This window comes from Bos javanicus, chromosome 22, assembly GCF_032452875.1.
Source record: "Bos javanicus breed banteng chromosome 22, ARS-OSU_banteng_1.0, whole genome shotgun sequence".
NCBI lineage: Eukaryota > Metazoa > Chordata > Mammalia > Artiodactyla > Bovidae > Bos > Bos javanicus.
The window spans coordinates 22518097-22536080 of NC_083889.1; the positions used below are offsets into that span (position 1 = coordinate 22518097).

Consider the following 17984-nt stretch of genomic DNA (forward strand, 5'->3'; position numbering starts at 1 on the left):
ATTAAAAAAAAAAAAAATCCTAAAAGGGGACCATTTACAAGGCATGGACAAGGTTCAGTTAAACTCACAAAAGATGACCAAACAGCCCTGAGCTAGCTACTGCAAGAAGCAGAAGCCAACAAGAAACCAGACAGCAAGGGACCCACAGGGACAGTCCATACAATCCTGTTCCCAGGTTACAAAGTGAAACGTAAAGGGTAGGGTGGATCCAGAGGGGTATAGAGAATATCCAGCACAATCTCAGTATCAGTGAGGACAACTAAATGTCTTTGCAGGGAACTATGGGATTATTTCTATAAATTCAGAAAGACTGATTCTCTGGCTGTGTATGACAGGAGAGGGAACATGATGGATATGGGGAAACCCACCAAGAAGCACTTTGAATAAGCTAAATGAGAGGTAATGAGAACTGGAATTGGGGTCACGGTGATAGGAACAGAGTAGAAAGACCATATGTAGGAGGCATCAGAGGGCTATAAGTAGAGAGGTATCTATCAGATATTACATTGACTAGATGCAGAGAAAGGGGAGAAAATAGTTACAAGTAATACCAAAGTATTGAGCCTGGATGACTTTGAGATCCTGGCTGTGAAACAAGACAGGGCATGCAAGAGCTTATTTTGAAAGTGGGCTGAGTTTCCATTTGTGTGATTAGAAGGTGGGAAGAGAAAAAGGTTGGAGTACTTCTCCCTCTGGTCTCGTCACTGCTGGGCCAGTGTGTAGTGACTATGTTCCTCTGCAGAACACTATGGTATCCTCTTATACAGGCACAGCTCATTTTGGATCCAAATCATTGCCTCCTCTTGACCCTTCCATGATGTTGTAATTCTTTAGGGGTGAAAATATCCAGCAGATATTTTGAAAATATAGGACAGGAATTTGCAAGTGAGGTTATGGTCAGAGAGAAACTTGAATGTTTTTTTCATAAAGGTCTAGTATAGAAGACTTGAAATCTCAAGAGGCATGGAGAGAAAAGTAGAATAATAACAAAAGGGTTCAGGGAAGCCAGAGATGTTCTGCCATAAAGCACAGTACAAATACAAAGGATAATGGCATCTCGCTGAAAAACACGGGACTCTTATCTCTATCATCTCCTTTGATAACTGTTTGGTGATAGTGTCTGAATTAAGTTATATGTCAATACAAAGATGGAGCTAAAACAAATTATTAGCAGGCAGCACTCTAACTCAGTATTGAAGTGATCTCTGTATTATGAACCATAACAATTGAGATCAGGCAGAAAAGTATATCTCTCCATGGAGGACAAATCAATAACTACTAGGTTTTATGGTCATTAACACCCTAATGAAATTACTCACCATCTAAATATCTTAGAGGATCTTGCACATTCCACATTAGTCACCTCTTTCATGTTAACACCCGCCAGATGTGGCCAAGTGCAACTTTCATAATGGAGACCATGAACAAGAATGATATTCTACACCTAAAACATTTGCATACCAAGCAAGAGGAGTTATTTAAATGATACTCCTAAACCAGTACTTAAAATTTTATAACTGTGGGCAACACAGTTGATATGTTGTTAGTTAGCCAGTGTTTTAATCAGAGGTTCATCTACAATAAAGGGACGTGTATTACATCTACAGTAAAGGGGGAAAACAGGCAATGGAAAGCAGAAAATAAAAGAGGTATATTAGTTTACTGGGCTTCCCAGGTGGCTCAGTGGTAAAGAATCCACCTGCCAAGTAGGATATGCAGGTTCAATCTCTGGATTGGGAAGATCCCCTAGAGAATGAAATGGCAACCCACTCCAGTGTTCTTGCCTGGGAAATCCCGTGGACAGAGGAGCCTGGCAGGCTACAGTCCATAGCGTTGTGAAAGAGCTGGATGTGACCGAGCAACTAAAAGACAACACTATGGCCCACTCTCACATGCATTATATCTTTAACCAAGAGGTGGAGAAGTTAAGCAACATGCCCAGGACTACTCAGAAAGGAAGAGAGCCTTTCTTGCCCTGTGCCTTTTTGGCTCTTAGTCTGGGCATGTCAGTCCAAATATGCCAGGCACCGGCATGCCACTCAACTGTCCGTTCCTGCAGTTCATGTCTCCAGGAATTCAAGCCTTCTGCTGTCTTCTTTCCATGACTAAACTCAACACATCTCATTCCTTCTGTACATAATGCTAACTCTTCCTTTGCAGAACTTCATAATAGCCCGCCTTGTCAACTCCAGTGTACTTTAGAGGAAGGGGTAAAGGAAGGTAAAACTAATTTCCCTCAAAATTTTTTTCTATATTAAGCCTCACTGGTCTTCTCTCTTATTTCTCAAACCCATCAAGCTTCTTCCAACCTCCAGGTCCTAGCTTACAAAGATCTCCCCTACACCCTTTTGCCTGGATGATTTTCACTTACACTTGAAATTTTGGTTGAAATGTCACTTCTTCAGGGAAGTTTTCTCTTAGAAGCCTCCATAGCATGTTCTATTTTGGCCTCTTGAACTTCTCTTTCACTGGACTTGACAGAGCCATAGTTTTACATTTCCTTGTGTGATAACTGGATTAATGCTTTTTCCCCTATCAGCAGGCGAGCCCCACATGGGAAGGGACCATATTTCATTTGTTCTGCTCACCACTATATCCCCAGATACGATGCATGTGAGAGTGGGCCATAGTGTTGTCATTTAGTTGCTCAGTTGCATCCAACTCTTTTGTGACCCTATGGATTATAGCCTGCAAGGCTCCTCAGTCCATACACAAAGATCGGCACCGAGACAGAGGTGATGCTGGTAGTGTCTGTCAAGTGACTGAAGTAAATGACTGTCATGTTCTAAGCATTACAGCAAGAGCTTGCCCACATATACTCATAGCAACCCTGTGAGATCACATCATTCCTCTATTCCACAGATGAGAGAACTTGGGGCGGGGGCAGGGAGCAAATAAATTCAGTCTTTTAACCAAGATCACTCAGCTAGTATGGGATACAGTTGAAATTCAAACCTGGACCCATCTCATCTAAGCCCTTTTTTCCATTGTTATGGAATTTCCACAGATGATCACTTTATTATTTTGTCTTGTTTCTATTCATTCTGTCTCCCCAGTGAGTCTCAAAGCTTATTTGGGATGGAAATAGCACCTTGCATATTATTTTTCATCCCCCCCATCACCATGCTAATAGCACTTGATATTCTACATGCATTTAATGAATACTTTTTGATTAATAGTACTTTCTTGGCATTAATAACATAAAAGCATCCCCAAATGAGTTCAGCTCTCTATAACACCCTGTCTAAAATAGTAATGTACTAACATGTGTGAGTATAATACAGGTTTAAGAGCTACTAATTTTTACCAAACTTTAGGAAATAATTTTTTAAAAATTATTTGAAAGAAACAGCACGGCAAAATGAAATGGACAAATGATAAGGAAATCCCTTTCCTCTTTCATTCGCTGAATATCTGTGTGCTTCCAAGTGGACTCTTCTGGGTGCTAGGGACGTGAGGCTGAGGAAGTCATAGTCTTTCCCTCAAGGAGCTGTTGAATGGAGGAGGTGGTATCACAGTGATGTAAATAAATAATCTTAAAATAATCTATGCTTAAAGAGAGGACAAGGAAATGTGGGGAAAGCAAAGACAATGTGACTAGCTCAGCCTGGAGGGAAACCAGAGTTAAAAGCACCCGGTCCTAACTGGCTGTGAGATACTGGACACATTCTGTGGGTCAGGTTTTTTCCTTATCTTTAAACTGGGGATAACACCTATGTCCCAGAGTTGCTGTGCCCTCCTCTCAGCACACTTAGAAAAAGCTATTTGTTGGCAAGAGTAACCAGAGGTGACTGACTGGGTGGCACTGGCTGTCTGTCCCCAATGGCTAAGAGTAGCAGCATCTCCATTTACCTGTCAATACACCCACCTACCAGTTGGGAAGCTCTGATTAGAAGGATGAGACAGACAATAAAAGTTCTCTGTGTGTAATTATTATTTCCAGCCCTCATAGAATTCAAAGAAAATGAGGCACTTAATAGTATTCCAACCCTCTCCTTCATGTGTAAAGTAGAATCTGCTAGCTGAAACAAGGCAGAACAGTTTAAATCATAGCAGTTTTTTCCTATGTCACTGTACCAAGGGTCTCCTTAAGAGTCACCTGATTTGGCTAGACTGGTACTTCCTCTTGCTTTGTGATTGACCTGCTCCCAGGAGGACTTTTGGTTACATTGCACTGGATTTTAATCTGGTCCCAACCAGGAGTTTTGCAGTTTAGTCAAGAAACAAGACGGTAAATATTACAAAGACGGTGATTCAAAGAGTCGACAATGATAATGGTAGCAGCATGATTTATTATCTTAACAGTGGATCCTACAGAGTTAGAGCTGAAGCTTTTGGATCTGTTAATTGTAAGAAGGTTTTGAATTCAGCTCCTCTTTGGGGGAATGATAGCTCTGAACTGTACCTTTTCTCTCTGGTTAGAAAATCTGTTTCTAGGAATCACAGCTTAGGGGTATTATAATATTTTCAAAGAAAGAAAAGGCAGAATGGATACAAAGCACAATCTAGAAACAAAAAAAGGCTCTAATGTATTCATCTGTTTGCCAGTTCTTTCAAATTATTGTACATCCACTGATTCAAGATTCCTTGCATGTCTGGACAAATATAAGCTCTCTTGGGGTCCACCACAAAAGGGGACAATTGTGTGTACAATCAACTTCTCAAACATCCAGTCTGAATCTTCTTGTCTCTTAAAATACCTCCACTTGACTACAAAAGAGCATCCAGACACTAGAGCAGTCAGAATGCCGGGCTTCTACATAATAAGACCACTATGACCCACTGCTGCTATTTACTATGTACTTACGTTGGTCCAAGAACTGTGCAGAAGGCTTTAGATGATGATCTCACTGAATGAGTCCAGTGATCCTGTAAGGCAGGCCTATTACTATCCCCATTTTACTGAAGAGGAGACTGAGGCTCACTGACTTCACGCCAGGTTACAGAGCCAGGATGCAGTTTGGGAACCAATTCTCCCCAACCCTAAGACCTGCCTGGTTATCCACTCTCTTAGCCCTGCCTTGGGTTATACATCCTGTAACACTATGACAGGGACTCACATGGTTTTTGATGCATCACTTGCACACCAGAAGGAACTCTTAAAGCAAAGCAGTTTTTAGAAGCAAAATCTATGCTATTGAAACTGTGTATTTTGTTTTTACCTTGAGGAGCTTGTCTGAGAAGCAGCAAAAATAAACACCTAGCCTTCCATGAAAAAAAAAAAAAAAGAAGCAAATCTCATGTAGTTTCTAATATGGATAGCAAACTCAATACTTTTCATAATATTCAGCAATCTACTTATCTCTGCAAATATCAAATAACTTTTTGTCACAACTAATCATTTTACTTCTTTTTTATGTGTACCATAAAGATGTTTTTCAACTTCTAGAAACCTTCTAAATTTAAACAGATGAAATAACTCAATATGCCATGTGATGGTAATGGTTAGGAGAATGCAGTCTTTAAGTACGTATTTTCATCCACTTAAAATTACTTATCTTAAATACAATTTAGAAACATGCTGTTAATAATTGCAATATAATTTTAAAGGATAATTCAATGATGATTGGTTAAATTAAAACCTCATATTTTAAAATTTAAAGTAATAAATAAGTACATCATTTTATTTTACATAAACCCTTAATAATGGAATTAGAGAATTTTTAGAGCCAGATGGGCTATGAAAGCTAGTCTAGTCCAATCCTTTTGTTTTTCAGCTGCAATTAAAGAGAAAGAAACACTGCCAAGGACTTTTAAAGTGCAGTTTCAAAGTCAGACCCAAGTTCACATCCCTGCCCTGCCATTTACCAGCTCTAAGACTTCATTTGTCATCCAGAGCCAGTTCTTTAAAGTGCCCTGCTTAGAAAGCAGGACTGCTATAAAACTGAGAGTTCAAATAAAGGACTCTCTCCTCTAAAACATATATATTCTATTCATTCATTTGACATATCTATTGAGTACACACTAGTTTGTGGCCTTGGGCAAGTTACTTAATTGCTTTGTCCCTTAGTTTCCTGAGTTGTAAAGCAGGCATCTACATTATAGAGTAGTTGCAAGGATTAAATGAATGAATGCAGGTAAGGCATGTGGGATGGTTCTGGGCACACTGGGAAGGCACAAGAATGTTGGACATGTTTCTTCTACTGCTTCTACATTTTATATTAGGTAACATGGCAGGCCCTGGGGATATAACTTGGGAGTCCTACATAATATTTTCTTCCTAAAAACTAAAGTATCTCACTTACATGGAGTGAATCTCTGATTCCATTGCTCTATCTTGAGGGTGAAATCATTTGGAAACTTCTTCAGTAGGTTTATTTGGACAGTGTTATCCTTCAATGCATGAAGAGAACACTGTTCCACCAGCATTTGCCCACGTACTTTCTGTTTTTCCTTTAGATGGCTTTGAAGAGACCCAAGGTTTCCACCTGGTCTCCCAGGTGAGAAATGATGGGTTTGTGAGTATGTGCAGAAGTTGGCTGGGATTCCAGAGACAGACTATCCCTGTAGGACACAGCAAAGCTAACTGGTCCTTTGGGAATTTAAACCTGACATGAAGTTCTCTCTGTGAAGAACCATAATTAGCTGGAAGAACAAGCGGAGAAATCCAGTTAATTGCCACTCCAGCATCTCCAGCGGTTCTATCATGGTTGGATAAGTTAATATAAATTCCATTAGTGTCTTGGAAACTCTCAGGTCATGGCTGAAGGCCTACATAACTCTCACTCATGATCTTGGAAATCACAGAATTACAAAGATGGGAAAACCCTGAACAGTCAGGCAGTTCCTCAGTCTTTCTTATCACAAGAAAATATTACACCATTACAGAGAAGTGAGAAGTAGTTATATATTTAAAACCTTGAAAGAAGGCTCTCCCCAAAACTCATTTTTAATGTGCCAGTCTTTTGGTGGCTCAGACTGTAAAGAATCTGCCTGCAATGCAGGGCACCCGGGTTCAATCCCTGGGTTGGGAAGATCCCCTGAAGAAGGGAATGGCTACCCACTCCAGTATTCTTGCTTGGAGAATTCCAGGCTCCGGTCCATGGGGTCACAAAGAGTAGACCCAACTGAGCGACTAACACTTTCGTGTTCTTTTTGCTTTTATTAAAAGCAAATACAGAAACTTCTCGGTGTGAAATCTAATGTCATACCTGTTGTATGTGGGTGCGCAAGTGTATGTATGTATACACTGGTCATTATTCTCAGAAAAGTTAAAATAATCCTGCCAAAGAAAAAAACAAAAGCAAAGGCAGAAAGCCACACTACTACTGCATCTCTTTTCCTAGGGAGAACAGCCTCAATTCTGTCCATATATTCTGGGTTATGTCATTTTCTTACCCTGGTATCACTCTTCTATGAACCTTTATTCCGAGCTTGTCATGGTATATTTTTAAGCTTTTAAGGTCAGCTTGAAATAAAATATTAGAAAAAGAAATATTAGTCCTTAGGTGTCTGGGAAACCCAGCTTAAGTTTCTCTGCATGATACATTATAATTAAAGCACCCCTTGCTCTCTTTGGTAACCCAAGAGCTAGAATGCTGAGTCACTGTCATATTATTACCTGTTCTGACTTCATGGTCCAGGAAGCCACTTCAGTGTGAATGGGGAAAGCACTGGGTCTGAAAGAGGCAGGGAGGCGGGTCTCACCCAGCTCTGTTGTTTCCTTAGATGTGTGACCTTAGACAAACTGAATGCATTACGAAGAAGAGCCTTGCAACCCTACTTCTTTTATAGGTAAACCTTAGAGAAATATTAAGTGACTTGTCCAAGGTCACACTGAGTCTTTCCATGGCTCTGGTTCATTAGTTATTAAAAAAAAAAAAGAGAGAGAGAGAGAGAGAGAAGGAATGATAATATCTGGTGTCTCAGAATGCTGCAGGTCAAATGAGATAGATATTTAAGGACTCTGCTGAATTATTCGCTTTGTCAGCCACGTCTCCTCTTTAAGCTCTTTAAGCAGCTTGTACAGCCCTATGTTTCTTGTCACTGACACTCATTCTGTTTCCAGCCTCCTCTCCTGATGACTCAAGACACTCTGAATTCTGAGTTCTACAAGGAATTAACAGCTCTGTCCCCAGTGTAGACTTCTTGAAAATTTAAGGCTTGTACCCTCTTTCAACCAACTGTCCAACTCATTCATGTTCAGTACGGTTAGGTCTAAAATTGTCTCCTGCTGAGTATTGGTATTCCAGGGGATAGCCTGTTCAGGGAATGAATAAGAATGTTTCTTAAAGCGTTTGCTGGCAGTCAAAATTTGGATGAAGGCTTCTACTTCTGTACAGATTCTGTAGCTCACACTTTTACCATCACAGAGTGCTTTATTGCACTTGCCAGTCTCCTTTCTGTCACCTGTTCTAGACTTAAACTCACCAGAGCAGGATTCCGCCACCTCAGGCTGACTGACATATGGAACAGGTACTGTTCTGCTATGGAGGGCCCGTCTGTTCATTTTAGGATATTTAACACCATCCCTGACTTCTAGCCAGTAGCAGCCCCATCCTCAGTTGTGACAATACCTGACAAAAGTGTCTTCAAATGTCCCTTGGGGGTGAAGGGGCAAAGTCACCCCTGGTTGAAAACTTCCATGCTAGATCTAGCCAAGTGTCTTTCATACTGGGCATTCAATAAATCCCCTAAGATTACGTGACTGATGGCAACAAAATGCGTATGATGATTTAGTGTACAAGCTGCAGAAAAATCAAGCTAATTTCTATTGGTTTTAGTGCCTGGCACACGTCTGGTGCTCAGTATATATTTACTGGGTGAACAAGTGTTCTATAATCCTAAGCAGCTCCCTGTATCCCAAGTAAAATTCCTTCCCTCAAAAGAATCCAAGTGAGGTGCTGGGAAATTGTCCTGTGGTGGGAGGGGTGGGGGGATTTTTAAAGAACAAAACAATCTCTTAAACTGTGGGATTAGGAACCAAGAAGATCACCTTCCTGTGTCCCCCAGACCTTAAGCTCTTTGTTTCATCATGACATACACGACAGAAATCACATTCTTTGCAGTGGAAATACTAGAAACATGTACTAGTGTGCTTGGATCCTTTAAAACACAACTTGGCTAGGGACGCTAAGCACCAGGAGGGATGCAGGACATCCAGAAGGTCACACGTTCAGTCATTAGTGTCAGAGCTGGGAAATGAGCCTGCGCCTTCCTGACTCCCTGTCCAGTACTTGATTACAGTGATTACTATGGATGCAAATTAAGACTTATTACTATTGTGAAATAACAATGCAGGTTAATGATATTCTTTATTGCCATGCTAACATTTTTTTCTAGAGGGGAAAATTATAGGCATGAAACCAATTAAGCAAGCTTTCTTTCTTTGTAAAGCTTTCTTAGTTTTCCTAAATGAAGATTCTCTTTGTGATTCCTACTTAATACTGAACGCTGACTTTTTTTTTTTTTTTTTTTTTGTCTCCTGGGCCTTCCTGAGATGGATGCTAATACTCGTGCTGTCCATTTTTCCCTATATGAATCAAAAATGACTATGCTAATACATTATCTCAAAGGGCAGTCATAAATAGGAGTAGCAAATATTTTGAAATGAATACTTAACAGACATCCTTCAGTAGAGGTTAAGCATTGTTGGAAATGCCTCCCTTAAAAATCTTTGTTAATCAAAGGCTTGCAGTTGCCTCTTTCTGGATCTCACTGTAGAATGACTGTCCTCCCATGAATGAAATGATGGCTCCAGAAACGGACAACAGATTAATCTATGTATTCCTCAAACTTTACACAGTCGTCCTTTACCCCCAGGTCTACATAGTATTTGCCACAAAAACCCTTCATGTAGAAGAATGTCATGTCACATGTATATTGTTAGTGTAACTATGGTGACCAAAAAATGCCACCAGTGTGTCTGTTTCACACACAAATGAGGGGGCAGCTGTGGAGTCCACATGTCTGCCAGTCGTATAATAGATGTGAGCGAGGATGGCCTGGGTCAGAAAATTACCAGTCATTTATATTAATCAGAGCTTTCAAATAACATTTCAACCCCTGAGCGATGAAGAGTGTAAATGGAAGGCAATAAGCCACTGTAAAAGCAGTTTTCACGCCTCAGTTTTTGAAACTAAATGTCATAAATAAAGTCAGCAGTATTTTTGGAGGGTACCCCCAAGTCAAAGTTGACAGAGCTTCCGTAATGTATCAGTGCAAGTTTAAGGCAAGTTCCTTTGCATCTCAGGATGATTTTCAGTGTATTAAGTGTAAGGGTCCCATCCAAGTTAAATGTTTATGCTAGCTGTGGTACTGAGGGCACAACTCCTACAGACCTTTTAGCCATCTTACTTATTAGGGCAGTCAGTCCTTCCAGCCCTATCCACCTAACCTGCTCAGATACAAATGAGGAAACTGAGGGTTTGTGGGGTAAAGAAACTGATCTAAGATCACCTGGTTATGATTAGAAAGCTGAGTTACCAACCAGATAACTGATAAAACTGCTAATAACATTCTACTTTTGTTAGACCTTTTGAAAATATTCAAAAAGTAAAAAATAATAATAATATATAAGCCTGCATATTGTTTCTTTAAAAAAAAACTCTGAACATAAAATGGAATAAATTTTATTTATTGAATAAAATGCTTAGCACTTCTGTTGGCATGGCATTGTTTAGTCTCTAAGTCATGTCTGACTCTTTTGCAACCCCATGGACTATAGGCTGGACTATAGCCCGCCAGGTTCCTCTGTCCATGGGATTTCCCAGGCAGGGGTTGGCATTTCCTACTCCAGGGGATCTTCTAGACTCAGGAATTAAACCCACATCTCCTGCATTAGCAGGCGATTTCTTTACCACTGAGCCACCAGGGAGCCCAAGGGTGTCCATAAAGTCTGAAACTATATACTATATGATTGTATCATATATTATAATTGTAATGCCAGTAAACAATTTATTATGCATTTGTCTGTTTTGAGACTTGGATACTACATCCAGTGATGGATCCATAAAGTAGGCAAATGTGAGTGAAAGAAAGTCAGTCGTGTCCAAATTTTTGTGACCCCATGGACTATACAGTCTGTGGAATTCTCTAGGCGAGATTATTGGAGTGGGTAGCCGTTTCCTTTTCCAGGGCATCTTCCCAAGCCAGGGATCGAACCCAGGTCTCCCGCATTGCGGGCAGATTCTTTACCAGCTGAGCCATCAGGCAAGCCTAAGAATACTAGAGTGGGTAGCTTATCCCTTCTCCAGCAGATCTTCCTGACCCAGGAATCGAACCAGGATCTCCTGCATTGCAGGCAGATTCTTTACCAGCTGAGCTACAAGAGAAGCAAGTAGACAAATAGTACTATGATAAAACAAGAAAATTTAAAAAGCAAATTTTATTTAAGACTTATAGAACGAATGATTCCCTTGGTCACTAAAGTACTGAATTTTACATATAGGGTTTAACTTTGGTCTCTATTCTGCACTTTGAGCCAAAACAAGAGAGAATACATGTTTTTCGCACTTTATCTATATAATTATAATTTCATCCTGAATAAAATATTAATCAAAACTCTATTCATGAGTTAAAGATACTTCCATTGTTCCCAGAAACCAAAATATGATTATGATTCTGAAATAGAATTTGCTTTATCTCCAGATTGCCTTAACCCAAAATAGATGTTCTGCATAATAATTTTGAAAAGTTAAATACAATATTTGAGCAACCTTACATTAGTGCTCAAGTGAATCATTCAAAAAACTATTATTTAGTAGCTTAAAAATAAATTATAAGAAAGTATTATGAAAGTCTAGTAAAAAATGACATCCAGGTCCTATAATTTACCACATTTTACTTATGGTTTATGGTTTGTTTATGGTGGCATAAAAAGGTCTACCATTCTGATTATTTAAAATCACGCCCAACTGGCTTGGGAAGTAGCAGTATAATTCTGTAAAGGCAGATTTTCTTTAGTACCTACTGGGTTCATTCCCATGAGTATAACTGCTTTAGAATATGTGCTAATTGTTCTAACAGTTCAGGTCAAAAAGCTAGCTTTAACAGGTTCGAACCAGAGAAAAATCAGTGGTTGTGTTTCTCCTGGCTTTTTGGGAATTACAGACACTGTGCAAAAGTACCTATGTTACTGTTTAGAACCAGAGTATGCAGTTGGATCTGGTCTAAGATTTTATTTAGCAGAGTGATACTTTCTAATAATAGGTACTTTATTACTTTTATTTACCAAGGAATAGGCCCTAATTTTCCCTTTCATTAGACTTGTGGAACAAAGATCTCACACAGCCAGGATAACAGCCAAAGAAATTCTCACAAAAGGTGAGACTTTGGTCATTTTAAAGTTACCACATTTGTTTCAAAAATATCTAGATGATAACTTTACAATAAAATGGCTTATTGCCTAGTTTAGAAATGCCAACTACATTTTATAGGTACCCTTCAAGTCCATAGTAAAGACAGAATCCCAAGTTTAAGTCACATAAGAGTTTATTATAATGATTTGTAACTTTCTGACTTCTAGATAGCTCAGAGACAGAAAAATATAATCTTGGCTATAACCTTTTCTTACTTAAATTTGACTCAGTTCAGTTTTACCCTTCTGGGAAAGTACAGCGTTATGTGTTTAAAAAAAGTCACTGAACCAGCAAAAATAACTTAAGAAAACAGGTAAAATAGCAAACTAACATCTGTTACCCATCCCCTAAACCCCTCCCACCCCACTGAACTTCAAAACAATATTGTCTCTCTCTCTCTCTCTTTTTTTTTAACTTGTATTTTAATGTCCTTTTCAGTGAATATATAGAATACAGGGGCAAATGCTTTTCAGTGAATAGGTTCTTCTTCCCTTCAACAGTGACTGAGGCTGAGAAAAGACGAGGCCACTGGTTGGCTTGTAAGTAGGTATGATCCCTGGGACTCATGTGCAGACCACACTGCCTGCCTTTTGTTCAGCAGTTGATCAGTGCCAGGAAGTCAGCAGTGCAGTGGTCTGCTAGCTACTCTTAGACAAGGCAGACATTTCTCTGTTTGGGGGTCCATTGCATGAGTGCCTCCCTATTCACTGTTCTGTCCTGTGGCCCTGAAGGCCCTCAGGTGACCAGGAGTGTGATGGTTTCATCTCCTGCACTTCTACAAGTTTGGTGCCTGTTACTGAATTGATTTTGACAGGACTATGAAGATCTTCTAGTGAGATCTTCCTGTCAGCCATCTACAATTCTCTTCAACTATATTGTATATCCCTGAGGATGGAGAGCCTATGCGAGCAGGAAGTGGGATTACTAAAAGGAAAAGAGAAGAAACTCTAAATAAAAGTTGAGGGGTCAATTCAGAAATTACTTCAAACCACCAGAAGTGGAATTAAGTTACCTTCTGCTTCATTTAACACTTTTCCTCACTAGCTCAGAACATCCAGCTTAAATATTGCAAAAAACACACAGCCAGGTAAAGATCAAGCAGTACTTGGAGCTTTCAGTACAATCACACTCAGAGATTTTGGCTCTTGAATAAAAGTGTCAGCAAGCCTTGGAATTCCCAAAGAGAAAAACTCACTGAGCCTTTATTCCATTTTCTTAAGGTCTATTGTTAACTAAAGACTCCTTGTCTTTTCAAATTCCTTCATGTGAATGGATGAGGCCAGACATCTGCCAGGATTTGCTCACATTTGCATGCAAATCAGAGACTTAGGGACACACATGGCCCCAGAGCCAACAACACCACTTTTTAACTGTAGACTTACACTGATCAAAGTACCTTCCTGAACTTTCCAGTCCTCTAGTGCTGGCTTTCAAAAATAATCGGCATATCCGAGTAGTGTTAATGCTTTTGAGGCCATGGTGGCAGAGCAAATTGCAAAACAAAACAATATACTGTGTTTCCCAAATATCCTACAGGCAAAAAGCTCTCAAGTCAGCAATACCTGTCCCCTCAATGAATTCTATTTTCTTTATTATCTGGGTCTGGGAATGAAGATGTTAATAGTGGTGTGCGATTTAGAGAAGGGTCTATTTTCTTCAACTCTTGGCCTGTGGGATTCGAGAGTTGAACGAATCCCTCAAAACCTTCACACCCCGGTAATTCATTAATTCAGTTCCAGGCGCTATGGTTACAGAGGTGAACTCAGCAGGCAAGGTCCCCATCTCTCTCCCGAAGGCGGTACTACCGCCCAATCTCCCAGTGCCAGTATCCAGGCCGGCTTCCTTACAACCATCCTGGGACGGGTTTTCCCACCAGTCCCGGGTGTGCCGAGCCCCTCCAGCTACTCGATCTTTCCACCCTAGCTGGGCCTACCAGGCTGGGGCTCCCCTCGGTGAAGGCAGTCACTGCCGGTCCCTGGGAAGTGCCGAGTCGGCGGCTACCCACACCCCTCTCCACGCAGCACAAAAGACACCCGCTGGCAAACTTTGCTCGTTATCCACCCCAGCCTAGCCGGGAACCAGCACCGGCTCCGTGCCTGGAGCGGACAGAGTTTCCCAGACATTTCTGCATCCCTGGCAAACCTCCGGAGGCTGCCACCCTTTCTGCACTCAAAACGCGACGCAGGGTGAGGTCTTTCCCCACTTAGACCGCGCGACAGCTGAGTTGATTCTTTCGAATGCTTTCACTTCAGTACACTCAAGTGCTTTGTGAATTACGCCCCTTACCCTTTGGCCGAAAAGGCCACCGCCAAGACATCCTCTCTCTCTTCTCTTTCCACAGCTTGCCACCTTCTTTCCCGTTTTCTTAGCCCTTTTTCCAACTCCCCGGGCTCCCTCCGACTCCGGGCTGCATTCCTCAGTTCAGATTCCAGCAGCCCTCCTTCTTCCGGATCCATGGGCATCACCCTCCCCGCCTTCGGTCCCGGGAATCTAACGGGTTCGCCTCCTGTTACTGCCTTTTGCTCATTTCTGTTCGGCCTTCCTTCCGAATTACCGTTCTCCCCGACCCCAGTGATTTTTCCCCCCCGTAAGGAGGTTACTAGATTCCCGCTCCCCCGGATCCGTCATTTTCCCCAGCTTCATGAGCCGCGCCCCCTCGTACCTCTTAGGCCCGCGATCTTGTCCCACGGTTCCCCAGACCTTTCTCGGGCCCTCCAAGCCACCAAGTTTGCCTTGACTTCCCCTCGCTGCCGCCTACGTCTCCCGCCACTGCCCGGCTGAGCGAGCGCACTTACCCCGAGGCCCGGCTGGCAGGGGTGTCGGGGTGCGCACTGACCAGGCACCGGAGGCGGCAGCAGGAGGAAGACGAGAAGGAGGAGGACCGGCTGAGCGGCACCTCCCTCCAAACCCACAGGCACTGGCTCCTTAGGGGGCTCGCGGCAGAGCACCAAGACGCGAAGCGAGGCAGTAGCACGAGCAACAGCTGCTGTGCGGGCCTGGGCTCAATCCGGCTCTCGGGGGCCGGGCAGAGGCAGGCAGGATTGGGATAAAGGATAGAAGCGGGATGCTGACAGCGGGGCAGCGAGTGTCCAGGTCCAAAGGAGGGCGTCCGGGGCGCCTAGGGATGCCACCGCGCGGATGCTGCTGCCCGCGCTGACGCCGGCGGCCCCTCTCCCCGCCCGGAGGGCGCTGCAGGCGCGGGCGCACGGGCCTCGCTTAGCTCGCCGGCTAGGTGCCGGCGCCCTCGGTGCGCCCCGCTTTGTGCTCCCCGCAGCCGGCGTGCACCTGGTGTAAGCAAAAGCGGTCAGCTGATGGGCTGCACTCCCATTGGCTGCTCCACGGTCTCCTCCCCTCCCGCCCGACCCCCTTCCTGGCCTCCTCCTCTGGTCCTCCTGCCCCCCAACACCACCCCGACTCAGCTCGGTGCTGGGGCACCATCTGTAGCCGGCCCAACAAAAGCGTAAAGCCGTGGGTCTCGGCTGGCTCGGCCTCCCTGAGTCGCGGCCGCGGCCGCTGCGGGGAGCAACGGGCCACCGCTTTTTGTCTAGGGAACGACAGGCTGCGGCTGGGTTAGGCAGGCAAAGCACATTGCCGTTTCTTAGCAGAAAAGGTACCCAAAAAAAAGGAAAAAAAAAAAAAAAAGCCCTTTCTACCAGGCCACCTAGGCACAATGGAGCCAGATTTCTGCGCAACATAGAACTTGGGCTTCTGGGACTGAGAAGCAGACAAATACAACCCAGGAGACAGCTAGGTCTCGGTGTGAAACCTGACCCTTCCTCTTAAAATTAATGGAGATTTCTTGGGCTGTGTGTACACACCTGAACTTACATGCACATGGAACTGGTCTGTGTCCTTGCCGCAGAAAGAGACTATTATGACACTTAAATGGATGGTGAAACAGCTTCTTATATTTAGGGACGCTTTCAGAAAACGTTTCTGAAACTTCGTAATTACAGCTCGCTGATAGTTTAGGTGTGAAAGTTGTGTTCAAATAAGCGAAGGATTGAGAATGCAGTCTGTTTGAAGTGGAGGGTGTCAGAGAGCAAGGTGGAAACGGGTTTTTGGAAACTGAACATGAACCTGAATTTCATCCTCTAAGTGGGCACCTTGCAACCAGACTTCAGAGAAGCCCTTAGTACTTGTTACTGATTTAAGCTAGAGCACTATTAACCCCTCAGTGCCAAGTGGCTTCTGGCAAGAGAATATGACATTTCTTTGTGATGTCCAAGTTTAGAACTTCCGTGGAATTTGGAAGAATAAATTCATTATTATAGTATCATCTTTCAAATTCCTTGAAAATATGGTATGCATTTAATAATAGTAATTTTTTATCTTGATTCCTATAGCATTCCTTGATGTCTTTCATAGATGCCTGATAAATATTTGATGGTCTTAAATGTCCATTTACTTTCTTTTGTCCTGAAACTGTCATAAAGATATCAGTAGGTCGTACTGTGCCTTAAAAGCTCGAGGGAAAGAAGATATTTTGATTTAGGGAAACAGGTAAAATGAAGTGTAGAAGGACAGCTATACAAAAAAGCCCATTGCAAATAGAATGGGAGAGTGCTGCCTAGAAAAGATTTTAAAACTTTCAAAGTAAGGTGAATCTAGAACTTTTCCCAAGACTCAAATTTTCTCATGCTGATTACATGTAGCTTGGAAGCAGCTTGTCTGAAAGGAGGTGGGCATCTAGCAGAAACACAGAACTTGAATGATAGGGGAAAGACTCAACACAGGTTTCTTCAGTTCAGTTCAGTTCAGTTGCTCAGTCGTGTCCAACTCTTTCCGACCCCATGAATCAAGCACGCCAGGCCTCCTTGTCCATCACCGACTCCCGGAGTTCACTCAGACTCACGTCCATCGAGTCTGGGAAGTCTCCTTTAGGTTTTTCGAACTGTCTTTCTGGGAGAGGAAGGAAAACAATGTTGTACTTTGCACAGTGGAGTTTGACAGAGGTAAGTCCTGGGGAGCAGTTGAAGCAATTAATGGTGGTTAGGAATTACTGTGGAGAAGGCAATGGCACCCCACTCCAGTACTCTTGCCTGGAAAATCCCATGGATGGAGGAGCCTGGTAGGCTGTAGTCCATGGGGTCGCTAAGAGTAGGACACGACTGAGCGACTTCACTTTCACTTTTCACTTTCATGCATTGGAGAAGGAAATGGCAACCCGATCCAGTGTTCTTGCCTGGAGAATCCCAGGGGTGGGGGAGCCTGGTGGGCTTCCGTCTATGGGGTTGCACAGAGTCGGACACGACTGAAGCGACTTAGCAGCAGCAGCAGCAGCAGGAATTACTGTTACTAGGAGGCAAGATCACTAACAGCCTCCAGGTTTTGGAAGAGGCTTCATGAGACTGGTGTGAAGCCCAGCTAAGAAATCAAGTTAGATACCAGCGTATGAGCTTTGAAACTAGACTGACACTGCTTTAAACCCCAGCACTGCAAGTTATGAACTGTTTCCCTCTGGGATAAGTCACTTTACCTTTTTAAACCTTAGTTTCCTTGCCTATAAAGTGGGGATAATAGCGGTACCTATCCCAAGGTGTTGTGCTGGTTAAGTAAGAATAAGCTTGTAAAATGCTTGGTGCAGTTCTTGGTGTCTAGTCAGGAAGCACAAGCTGGAATCAAGATTGCCAGGAGAAATATCAATAACCTCAGATATGCAGATGACACCCCCCTTATGGCAGA

The 17984-nt window shown here is 42.7% G+C and overlaps 1 protein-coding gene and 1 long non-coding RNA gene across 5 annotated transcripts in view; one reads left to right on the forward strand and one right to left on the reverse strand.

The window, feature by feature from the left end:
* LRRN1 (leucine rich repeat neuronal 1) overlaps positions 1 to 15575 on the reverse strand; it is a 42766-nt gene extending 27191 nt beyond the window's left edge. For 2 of the 3 annotated variants that reach the window (XR_009732467.1, XM_061396367.1), the window contains exon 1: positions 15095 to 15575. The gene's annotated coding sequence lies outside the window, so the exon portion shown is untranslated. The other variant, XM_061396368.1, reaches the window with a different exon arrangement.
* The window catches only part of LOC133235194 (uncharacterized), a 569966-nt gene that overhangs the window by 473670 nt on the left and 78312 nt on the right, over positions 1 to 17984 (forward strand). The window lies entirely within an intron of this gene.